General features: G+C 35.8%; 1 protein-coding gene across 4 annotated transcripts in view; it reads left to right on the top strand.

Annotated features, from left to right (window-relative positions):
• Window positions 1–12,878, top strand: part of FOXP2 (forkhead box P2) — a 368,419-nt gene that overhangs the window by 61,166 nt on the left and 294,375 nt on the right. For all 4 annotated transcript variants that reach the window (XM_014963970.1, XM_014963961.1, XM_014963967.1 and 1 more), the window contains exon 2: window positions 7,625–7,708. The gene's annotated coding sequence lies outside the window, so the exon portion shown is untranslated. The remainder of the gene's footprint in view (window positions 1–7,624; window positions 7,709–12,878) is intronic.

Below are 12,878 nucleotides of genomic sequence, written 5' to 3' on the forward strand. Positions count from 1 at the left end.
CTGGCCCACCATGCTCCCTGGCTGAGGGCAGCCAGGTCCTGCCCTGCCCATGGAGGGCCCCCACCATTCCTGGCCCCCAGCCCATAGGGAGCTGCCAGTCTCTGCAGCTCTCTGATACTTCCTGTATATTTATATTAAAGCCCCCCCGAGATGTCAGTCCTTTCTGTTTTCATCACTTGGACACAGCGTAACCATTTAGAAGGGTGCCTTTTTCTTTCTAATAACCTTCTTCATCCTGTTCATCCATGACAGCTCCCTTCTCTGGATTTTCTGTCTTTTTTGATAGGTTGTATGCATTTCTTCTGAGTTTGCAAAAGGTGTCTTTAATCAGTCTCCCTGCCAACTGTAAAGATGTGACTCTCATAGTTGTCCCTTTTTTCTTCCTTGTAACAAGCTTACTCATTTTTATTCAGTGACCCTCTTTGAAATAGTAGTATGTTTTTCTTGGCTTTTGTTGCCCCTTCAAGGACATAGATTCCAATCTACATCAAAGGCAGTTATTGACTATGGCTAGAAATTTACTTTGGGTCATACCCTGATGTGATGTGTACTTGTACAAGACAGGCAAAAATATCTAATGGCCCTAATACTTATCTGCCATACAGGGACATTTTTCTGTATTAGGAAGGTGCTCTGTTTCTTAGGTGTCTTTAGGGATGGGTTCAGAGCATAGATTATATTGATATTTCCCAGTAAACTGAAGTGGTCCATAAGAAAATTTAGCATAGCTGCAGACTTGATTGTGCATTCATGTCTGTAGGGAGGACTGGTCTGTAAGAGTTTTCTCTCTACAGTTTGAGGTAGCTCTGAGTAGGGAACTAAAGAGCAGATGACAGGGATGTGTGAGCAGTGTCCTCTAGAGAGGCCTCTTACTCAGGTCACTGGGCAGGGTCTCTGAGAAGGAATATGCCATTAGAACATGCCTATTTTCTTCTATGCAAAAGACACAAAAAACAAAGTCATGCCAAATGTCAATTTTAGGGTAGGGATGTCTGCAAGATTCCAGTCATCTTACAGACATTTAATTCTGTAACCATGGTGGTCATATCAGCATTAAAGCAACCTTATAGTCAGTGTAAGCAACCCTTGAGGTGTCCAAACTGAGGATGTGTTAAGGCCATGGAAGCTCCTTGGAAGCCCCATGCTGATGAGTGAGTAACCTCCATTCAGCAAATGTGGGAAACACCTACTTAGCAGATGCTGTGAAGAGTCTGCTAATGGAGATGACAGCAATTGATGGGACAATTGCCTGCCTTTATTTTCACAGTGGCTCTTTTGGCAGGAGATTATGGTTCCCCAAATATGTTGTTTTAGAACCATATCTTGTTTGTTTCCTTGTTTGTCCCTCTTTAATTTTTCCGATGTTTGTCTTACTTGTCTTCTTATTAAAATTGTACTTATCTTCTCGCCCTGTTTCCCTTTTGGTCTTCAGAAGTTTAAGAGTCATGTTTTCTGGCAGTTTGTGGGTTTTTTCTGTATCTTGATTGATTAGGTGGGTTCTGCATTGTTTTGGGGGTAGAATTTAACTGTTCTGTGTTTCTTTTTCCATGGAAGTTGTTTGTGTGGCTGTTTAATTTTTTTTATATTTTGTTGTTGGTTTTGTTGGAATTTCAGTTGATTTATTTAAATGGGATTTGGGGGATGGGGGGGAAGAAACATGAGAAGCTAGAGCTTTGCATGCAGATGCAGAGCTATGCCATCATAGGAATAAACTGCCAAGTGGCAGAACAACTTGAATGGTGGGACCTCAGTGATGGATGGATGTGAGCTCTACAGGAGGGGCAGGAAGGTTGCCCTTTATGGGAAGGAGCAGTTTGAATGTGTGGAGCTCTTGTGTTAAAGATTTTTATTCAATATAATGGAAAAGATTTTCAATGAAAAGACAATTATGCGTCACAACAGGTTGTCTAGAGAAGCCAGGTTGTGGAATCGCCTTTTCTGAAAGTTTTGAAGATGCATCTGGCCGATGTCCTAAGTGACCCAGTCAAAATCCAGGTGCTGCTTTATGCAGGATTTTGGACTAGACAACCTCCTAGTGTGAGTGAACGAGTCTGTGATATGGTGCATGCATCATGGCAGAAAGTTCAGGTGTTCTTTGATTTTATGCATTACTGATTTATAAATCTGTACATACGTCTTCTTACAAGAACAAATAACCCAGGATGCTCACTGTATTGTGCTCTTATGAGACAATGCTTTTAAAAGTTGTTACTTCTACATTCTCATCTGATAGTATTCCTGAATCCCTTCTAATCATGTCACATGAGAAAATGGGAGAAAATAGTTGTAATTCTGGAAATAAGTCACAAAAGAGCAGTACCATTGTGTTTGTGGTATTGTAGATCAAACTATTTAGAAATAATTCATTGATTTTGTTTTTGTTTTTATTCTTCTCCCTAATTATTGTAGGCTGCTGCAGTTTATTGTGATAAGAAATTCAACAAGTGGAAAGTGGTTCTTCTCTGATCTGTCTTACAATAAATTATATGTTTTCAGAAGAAAGACAGGCATGCCTGAAGATAAAGAAAGGCATGGCATCTAGGCACGTTGGATAATTTGTTCAGAAATCTCCATGAATATGATATTTGTAACGTGCATACTTATAAGATTAGTGTCAACATGGGTTATCTATCATGTAAGTGCAAGTCAAGCAAGTTAGACCTGCCTCAGGGGGGGTTTAGTCTGTATACACAACTATTCAGACAATGCTGCTGTGGAGGTTTTGGAAAAGACTTTTTCCTTTGCTCCAGGCTTGCCGTTTATTTCTGCTCTCTCCATTTTCACTAGTGTGCCTTGATAAGTAAAAGTGAAAGTGAGCAGTGTCCTATTAAACTTTAGGATAAGTAAGACCTAAATGGAACACCCTCCCCTAAATGGAACACCTCCCAGGCAGACATATCTGCCCCCCCCCCAAGAGGAGTTATATGTAACATGTACATCAGTTATGCAGTGAATGGGACATCCAGGAAGTTGATGATATATTTAGTTCTTGTCATTTTTTTTTTTCTGCCACTGGCCAATTTCCAGGGCATTAAATACTATTTTTTTAATGCTTTTCTCTAAATTTTATTATTTCCCTTGACCTGTTTCTTTGCACAGTTGTATGTTGTCGTGATTAATTGAGTATAGATATTTTGATAAACAAATTCCATGTTCTGAAAATTCAAGATTAATTTTAGTGGAATAGAATATAATGTGAAATTTTATAAGTACATAGCACTTGTTAGAAAATTTGTAAAAGATTAGTTGGGGACGATTGACAGCTCAAGAAGCATTCTGGAATTCATTATTTTCTCTGTGCCAGGTAAAAAAATGGTTGCTTCTCCCACCTCTGCAGTTCTTCTCTTTGGACCCACCGATAACATAACAAAAGTCCAGCCTTCATTTGTCTAAATAGTAATGTATTAGTATTAATGATAGTAGTAGTGATTAGTATTATGAAGGTCTTTTCGTAGGCTCATTTAACTTTGGAATGATTATAAAACATAACTACTAATTTATTTTGCATGTTCTTGTTAATTATAATGGCATTCAGTAGTGCTCATCTGGTTATGAGTTTCTGAGTATTTCTCTGTTGCAGAAATTGTCTAAATCAGTACTTGGATTCAGGAAGAAAAGGACTATTATTTCTATTCATAGTTCTGTAATGTACGTAATATTCTTTAAAAATGCATATTTTTTGTAGTGTAAATTCATGTCTTTAAATAGTTTAAATATAACTAAAAATACATTGACTGTTAAGTAACTTTAAACATTTTTATTTCATACTTTCAGAAGATATGCTTTGTAGGTTGTTTGTAAATTATGTATTTTCAAATAAAATTTGGGATGTTTTGTTGACATAGTGCAATTTAAGTCTTGCTCAGAAGTCCTATTATGAATTAAGCTTTCTTTTGCTTTTAGTTGCATGGGAGAGTGGTATGATGGAAGGGTGGAAGCTATGGATACCAGTGAATGTATACGCCTTTAAACTAATAATCAGTCTCTCTAACAAGTAATTCTTGCTTTTCTGAAACTAGTTGTGTATTTTGCCCAATCTACCTGATTCAAAACAAGTATATCTAAATATACCTTATATAGGTGATCCTCAACGGTGTTGTAAAATATTCCTGAATGCTTCAGTGAGTAGTGCTTCACTGGAATATTTTAGATAAATACCCACTTAAAGTAGTAACGTACAGTTTGAACCATTTTTACTATAGCAAGAATGTGAAGTATGTCTTATGTGAAATAGAGACACATATGAACAGCTGTTGATCAATTAAATAGTACAACTGCTTAAGAGCTGTACTGCGCTTCGGTGGGGTTATTTACATTTTAAAAAAGACCACGGGCCACCAACAAGGCAAGATAATGAGTAAGAGCACGTAGTCTCAAATCAAAATGTTGTCAACATTTGAACACAATAGTGTTCAAACATATAACAGGTAAACTTATCCTAATGATTTTTGATTTAAATGTAAAATGAGCTAAGAAGGGAATGCAACAAATAAATGAATGAGCTAAAGGGAATGGCTTGCAGCAAGTGGGCATTGTATTCCTTTATTTTTAAGTCAAGTCTCAAAGCAATGTCTTCATCTAGAAATGAATTTGGCTTTCATTTTGAACTAAATCATTTTTATATTCTAGTGTCTTCTGAAACAACTGTGACAATTCGAATGAATAAGAGCCAAATTCTGTTAGTTGTGCTCATAATGAATAATATTTTATTATGTAAAAAGTGTAGTATAGCATATTGTATGACAAAATGCTACCAAATGCATAACTTTATCAGTGTTGAAAATGGATCTATCACCTATCTAGCTTCTATATTAGGTGGGTGATCATAATTGTTATACATTTTACCATTTGGAGAAAAAAATTATTAGAATTCGTCTAAATCTATATTTTAACAAGTGTCTGCATATCAAATTAATGCAGTCATTGACCAATGCACTTTTTCTTTCTTGGATATTACAGCAGTTTATGGTATTTACTTGTTTACCTCAAATTTTGGGGAGCTGAAAAGGAAGTCAAAGCCAAGTGGCAGGGAGGTGACTTTCAATTCAACTGTGTTGTACTGTTTACATCATGAGAGTGTTCCTACTGCAATGAGCTGCTGAAATTGCTTCAACTCGCATCTACTGCAACTGTATTTAGAAAATAAATACTGTCAGGATGCTTTTAAGGCTGTGGTTGTCAAGTTCTGTGAATTTGATTGTAAACTTTTAAGATTCAGGTGGAATGGTTAGATCTTGAACAATAGAAAAAATGTCAGTAAGAGCTCTCAATATGAGTTAGGTAAACAATGACATTAAAGATCTGCCTGCTATGGTCCAAGGGATGGAATTTGTTAGCTCAGCTGGAAGGAGAGTAGAGAATTGTTATTGTTAAACTGAGCTGATTCAGGTCCAGGTTTTCGGATACAAATAAAAATCAAAACAAATAAATGTTTATAACAAAGGTAACATTATTTTTAAGAGACAACTGCCTTCATCAGGTAAACCACTGGAGTTTAGTGTAAATGAAATATGTCAAAAGATAAGTTTCTAAAGGTGAAGATTTGTGCTGGTAAAAAGAAAGTTGATAGGTAAGGCTGTCTGTCTGTCCGTGACGTATCTGTCAAATCTACTATGTGTGATCCTGTCCACTTTAAATATTCCTTATTGATTTCTGAAATCCTGATAATTCAAAAAGACCAAAGATAAAATTTTAATAATCCAGACTAACGAGTGTGGCTGTTTTCATATTAAGAATAATTATGATAAAATACCAACATCAAAATTTTTTTCTGAAGGCTGTATCTCACCAAAATACATCACATTTTGGTTTAAGATTTCATCTGTCATAACTATCTTGGCTTTCTTTCTGAAGCTGAAGCAAAATTGATATTTAATATAATCCAAGCTAAGAAAACTGATTTTTTTTAAAATTTTTGGCATAGAGGAATATAGGAAAAAAGAGAAATACAGAATGTTGATACTTGAAGCTTACATATTAATATCTGTCAACAAACAACACACATTGTTGAACAAATAACTATAAGATGTATTTCTGTCTAGGCTTCAGGTACACGAGCAACTTCAAAGATTTAGAGGCATTGCTGCACTTGCAATCTTTTAATGGGAAATAGGAGAGCAAGGTGAATGCTTCTCTCTCGGTTGGGTATTTCCGTTCTGGATCTAGGGTGACCACATGACCATTGAGCAAAGTTTCATTGACACACATTTTACTTTCCAACAACTTTTAAGACTTGCCACACACTTTCACCTCCTCATATTTGCCTTAGGATCCTTACCTGTTTTTAACATTTTCTTCTTTTTTCTCTTTGTATTAAGAGCTCATAAGATTTCCTTCTCATTTCCCAGTGCTGTCCTACTGTGCAGGGGTTTCACGTAGTGTTTATTCCTCCAGCCTGTCATTCTTTGCTCTTCCTTCTTCACTTGCTCTACTACAGAGGCTGCCAGGTAGCTTTCAGTTTTCTAGGAACTTCGACCTTCCCAGCAGGTTTTGTTACACTCTACAAACAAAGGAAGAAGTTAGAACTGCAGCTCTTTTAAATGTCCAAACATCTTGTAACAAAGTGTGTATTAATAATGCCAGTTGGAACACAGATTTTTTTTTAAACTGTGGGAAAGCAGTCTTTTCTTTATAAAATTGTACATTCATTTTACTCTTCAGTCTGCTGCTGTCTGACCTTGTCAGCAAGGGAGAATTGCCAAGAGGCACCGTCAAGAGGCTGGTAGGATCAACTTCAGAAGTAGCAGAGTTTCAGGCATTAAGGCTATGCCCATATTAGTAAATTAAACAATGCTTGGAAATATTTCCAGGTCTCTGCCACAGTTTTGGTCTTTGCAAGCTAACATTGTTCCAGAAAATTCCCAGACATTTATTTGACCACATCCGTTAGACAGTTTGCATGCATCCCCTCTGTTTCAGATCATATGTGGCTATACTAGCATAGTTGTAGGATTATCTGTGCCATTTGATTTCAGCAAAAAGAAATGTGCTCACGTGTAGCTGTAATATAATTACATCTTCTACAGACCTGCATGGTCTTTATTTCTTCTGCCTTGTCCAAACTTTTCCCTTCAATGCTGTCTTGCAGTCTCAGCTTGAAAGCTGTTTTTTTTTTTCTTTTTGCCTGTCCTTTTGGCCTTCCTAAAATGCATATAGATTTAAATTTCATTGGCATGTGGTATCCCAGCTCCTGTTCCTTCCTTCATATGACCTTGTGAACTTATTGGTAGTGATACTGTGTGCAGTTCTCTGCCTGGAATAAACTACTTCAGGGAAGCCTCCCTCTTGTTTGCCTTTAGTCACTTTAATAATAAAAATAGAATAAAAAAAATAAGACTTGACTTTGAGTGATGCCTTATCTGTCCCTCTATTGCAAGGCAGAAACTTGATGAATAACTATATTTTTTTTGTGGACTACATTTATGATGACTACTTGTTAACCTTTCAACTTGCTTGGTCTTTCAACCAAAATGTTTACGTCAAAATAGAAAATTTTAAATTTTTAACTTCTTCCTTTTTCTTACAGAATCTGGAACTAATTAGAGGGTGTGATAAAGCCAAATTCTATTTTGCTTTCACTAAATGATGTCTAAATAGCTATAAACATTTCTCTTTGTCTTGTCAGGATGGTGGTACCGCAATTGATTTTGGACATCACTTCAGTTCAAGGTTGAAGTTAAAAGGTCTTTTTGAGGCATAGAAGAAGTAGGTGAGTACTGAGTATTGTTTTTTGCAACTTTCTTTTGTTCTGGAATTGCTGTTCTTGCTGACCAGTCCATCTTCTGACTGTCTCTGCTTCCTCTGATTCAGAGATGTATGACCGCTTGTATTATGACTAGATATCAGAGAATATTTAAGTCATGTAGGATTTCCCTACATGCTTTTTTCAGTGCCTGCCACAAAAATAAGTGAAAACGCAGTTCTTTCACCAAGGTCTCTGGAACCCTGTATAGTTTCATTACATCAACTGCGTTAGGAGTATGATAATTAAGCTAATTTGGTTAGAAAGTTGTTCTAGACTATATTTGCATAAGTATTTTTTCTAATAAATTAAAATTTTAAAAAGCAAGATTAAATAGTAACGAATCCCTGAGTTTGGGTATTCCTAGTTTCCTGAAACTGGGATGATCTCTGTTCCATTGGTAACCAGGAACATTTCATGATGTCAAAGACCATGAGTTCAAATCTTGCTTGAACTGCTTTACGTGTTAACAGTCTGAATCTGCCTGTAAAGAAATACTGATATGAGTGTAGTACCACCATGGGACTTGGCATGCCTGCTCTGAATACCTTGCTTTGCTCCAGACATTCACAGCTATCTTAAGTGAATCATGTACAACCGGGTATCAGGGTTTTTTTCACCTTGGAGAGACCTGGAGAAGGGCATTCTAAAGGAATCGGTGTAAGATGAAATTTTAGCAAGGCACTCACATCTATTTCGGATTTTTCATACTTGCTAAAATGAGAGAGTTAATTTACATGTTGAGTATTGCAATTCCTACAGGGGTAGAAAAATTCTTGACAATATTTCCAGACTTTTTCAGATTAATTTTAGGCAATATTTTAACATGTAAATTGCAAAATATGCTCAACTGGTGCCCAACACTAAATCTTACAGATGCAGATTTCAACAGGGTACCACAAACTAACTCACCACAATAGGAAACAGGCCCTGTTGCTTCTATGTACACTATTGTTTCCAAAGTATATATGTATTGTTTTCCTGTATGCCATGTGCAGTAACTGCTAAGGTATTATGAAATATTCAAATATGCCTATATATACTCCACGATATTGATATATCCATCTTCATGTATTGATGGCTCAGAAGGGCAGGAAAAAGAAGTAGTTCCAGAGGAGTTAATGATGGTCAGAGTAATTAGTGCTAAAACTATGTTTATAACAAGTTTTCTAAAGTTTCACCCTCTGGGAAGGAGCACAGACCTTTTTAACCTAATTCAAAGCAGCGCAAAACAAGACCGACTGTCCTGGTATGTGTTTCACTGTGACGGTCTTTACCCACTGGGTAATAAGAAAGGAAAATTCCTTTCTTCCGATTCACCTTCACCTTTTTCCAAGGACTTAAGGCACTAGCCTGAAGGGTGCAGTATAAATATGGTGAAACTGTAAAAAGAAGAAAAGATACAATAGTAGCATTAGCAATATTGTAAATCGAAGGATATACAGGATGATGCAGGGTAACTGTAGACATTACTGGCATCACATATAAATTTGTGTATGGATGTATGTTAATATGTAATAATATATTTGCAAACCAGTGTTTTTTCTTACATTACTCAGTGGAGAAAACAGTAAAAGAGGTCAGATTTTTTGCTTTCTAGGTAGCAATGGAAATATGAATGGATTTCTATCACATAGTTATACACATATGTCTGAATGGTGTAACTTGTCTGTAGTAACACCAGATAGTTTCTTCATAGACAGTGTCAGTATTTTGGAGAACAGTTTGGTTTGATAGAAACTGTGTAGTAATTGTGCAGTAATTGAAATCTGGTGAGCCAACAAGAGATTTTTATTTTTTAAAGGATATTTTTTTCTGGAAATTTACTATGTCCTGTACCACATAACGTCAGAAATGCAGTAATACTGACTTGTTCATCTATAACAGTTTGGCAGTATCATTTTATTGAATTCCAGTATGTCTGGAACTTAAGGCATATGGAGGAAAGTAACTGTTACTCTGTTTCCTCCATTATTTTGTTCCATAACTTTAAGTTAAATGCAATCTATAAAAATGCTTTCTGTAAAGAAAGCCAAAATCTTTTTGGCCTTTTTAGCACTGGTTTCTTACAGTGTGTAAAAGTTAAGAGGGAATGTTTTTGTAGTCCATGAGGAAATAGTAGTAAACTCTGAATGCTAGGTCCTCAATATGTCGTTTAGAGTTGATAGTTTTTTATGGCAGGACATGGTGTCTTTACACTGGTTGAAAATTGGGATTCAGTCATAAAAGTAGTTATAGAAATACATAAAAATAAAATTGTATTGGTGAGTACAGTTTTAATTAACAGAGAGAAAAATTCTGTTTGCTTTCTATACTGTCTTTGAATAGACCATTTAACTGTTTAGGAGTTAGTTTTAGAAAACTGAGTTAGAGTTGGAAAAGCTGAAACCAAGACAAATCCATATTGGAAAAATGAGGAAGCAGAGAAAAATGTTCCATTTTCGTACTGATGGCTTAAATGAACACTTTTGGGGACTATTAGTGGTACAGTTACATCTGGATCTTTTGAGCTAATTAGGCTTTGAAAAAAAAGCTAAGGAAGTTTTATAAATATGAGTATTTTCTGTGTTAGTGAACTGAATTGTAGTTGTGGAATTAATTGGAAAATTAATCTAGCTTTTCTGTCCTGTATTGGCAGTTTGTGGAAGAGGAGACATTGTGCTCAGTCCTGTCCCTTTCTGGTACTACAGGACTTTAAACAGCACTACACATATTGTAGATGAGTAGTGTATGTAGTAGATGTATATGTATGCATTTCGTGTACCTACCAAATATTCAGACTCTTTCTCTCTGTTTATTTTTCATAGGGCAAACGTAATATTTTTAGATTAGTACAAAAGTACATCCCATGTAGTTACCTTGCAGCTGAGCTGGAGTTCTCTCAAGGGTTGTGTAAGGACTCATTGCTGGCGATCATGTTGATGACCAACATCTGAAACATTTGATGTACAAGTCATTCCATCAGCTGAATAATGAGTTGGCATTAACTTTGTCCACAAAGCAGGCTAACCCTTCCACTGTCTGGTCAGAAGGCAAAGGAGGATACACAGCCTAGTGCTGAAAGGAAAAGATGGTATCTGCTTTCTAAGAAGTAATTGGATGGGGGTTGGTGGGCTTTGTCTTCAGCCTGGCATCCACCAGGAAAGGTGTGAAACATAAGCAGTACTTTCCATTTTAATGGAACTGTTTTGGAACAGAGACACTGTTTATTGTAGAATTTTGAATTATCTTTCCAGGGTGATTCTGAATAGCTGTAAATTACTGATTTGGGGAAATCTGAAGGCAATTTTTTTACAAAAGTAGTTTACATTGATAGAATTGAATTTGTGGCCTGAAACTATGAGGTAGTGAATTTTTGCTATGATTATACAAGGTATCAAACTATGGATTTAAACTGACCAGCTTTTCAGTTCAACTGAATATTAAGTACAGTCTTAATGGTCTGATTTGCTGGCAAGAGCACTATTACAATAATCTGCTTTTTACAGCCCATATCAAATATGAGCTTGCGTCACTTAGTACAAAGTTTTTGCATCTAGGAGTGATGCCCTACATTTCTTGGAATTAGTCCTTAATGACACCGTCTTCAGAAACGGGTTGTTGTTCAATACACTGAATGTTTTTGTGGTTTCTAGTGTAGAAAATTTTAGGGAAAAGCTAGTTGAAATCTGAGGGTTTTTTCAAGTAATTGTACGAAATGAGGAGAGATGATGTGCATCTTAATAATTTTATCATTCTATTTTCTATGTGAAATGAATGAGAGAGGTGAGAACTCTTAATTTTTAACTGAACTGAACACAGGTTTCTGAATGTGTCCTGCTTGAGAACAGAGGACCATTACCGTAGTTGTCATGTAAAATAAAGTTGGAGTCTGAAGCTCCCTTTTAGCTGTCAGCTTTATTAAGGAGCTACTGGTGTGTTGAACTAGGCACACGCATTATATAAGCAGTGTATGGTAGTGTCTGGGGAGAATTTTCTCTCTCTTCACTGCTGCTTTATTAGGTCTCGCTCGCTCATTCACTGTTGCCCTGTTTTACTCCAGCTTTCTGGCTGCAGCTCACAGCACAGTAGGTCTAATGTAGATTGACGCCTTTGCCAGAGGACTGATTGAAACTTGTGTCTCATAGTTGCTAATGCTCACTCAACCATTTTATTGAAGATAAAGTAAATAAAATAGATTGCCATATGAGAATTCTCTGAAATCAAATGGAATAATTTGACAGGTTTAAGCCCATGAAAAAGCCAAAGCATTGAAACAGATGGGAATACTTTTTATGCACGATATACCAGGAAAAGGTGTCTGCTGGCTTGATGTTAAGCTGTTAATGGCTTTTACCAAAACTATAATTGTTGAAAATATTATTATCATTTTCAATGGAATTTCCATTGGTGTTGAAATTGTTTCTTCTCTCAAACAGAGGGATTTTTTTACATTTAAGAGTAAGGGGTACGCTGGTTTTATTTTCTTATTGCTTCTAATTCTTTAAGAGACTCATGATGTATAATCAGTCTCTTAAAGTTTAATTTTTAAAAAAAGTGTGATACTATTTCTAGAGATCTTTGCGAGATCTTTGAGATTAACTCAGAGTGAGTTTATTACTTGAGAAAAAATATTCTATGAAATTATGTGAAATAGATTGTTGCTTTTATAAGTTTTAAATAATCACTTAAGTGACATAATTTTGAATATTAAAAGTAAAGTTGCTAAGATAAGCCCTGACATTTCTAAAAGTATATGTGATACAGTACACAAAAAAATATGAACTTCTAAAGCTATTGTGACAAACTGTGAGTAATGGTCAACAAACCTCAAATATTCTTCAAAACACTTTTATTTTATAAAAAGAATTGCTGTAGATGAGCAGTGTGGTATGTCCGTGTTATTTTTAGAAATAATACATAATAATAAGCGTGTTAAGATGCAACAGATAACATAGACTTCTTATTCTTTCATCTGGATAACAATAATTATTGGTCTTTAAGTTACACTAGTGGGTTCCTTCTTACTAGTTGGAGCACTTCTTCAAGAAAGCAAGACACCTGTGTTTTAGTTTAGTACAGCAAATTATGTCCAACTCCAAATAAAGGAAATAAATATAAAATAAGTTAAAAATAGATGAACAAAGTTCGCAGATGT

Source organism: Calidris pugnax, unplaced genomic scaffold, assembly GCF_001431845.1.
Source record: "Calidris pugnax isolate Ruff unplaced genomic scaffold, ASM143184v1 scaffold44, whole genome shotgun sequence".
In the NCBI taxonomy this organism is placed as follows: domain Eukaryota; kingdom Metazoa; phylum Chordata; class Aves; order Charadriiformes; family Scolopacidae; genus Calidris; species Calidris pugnax.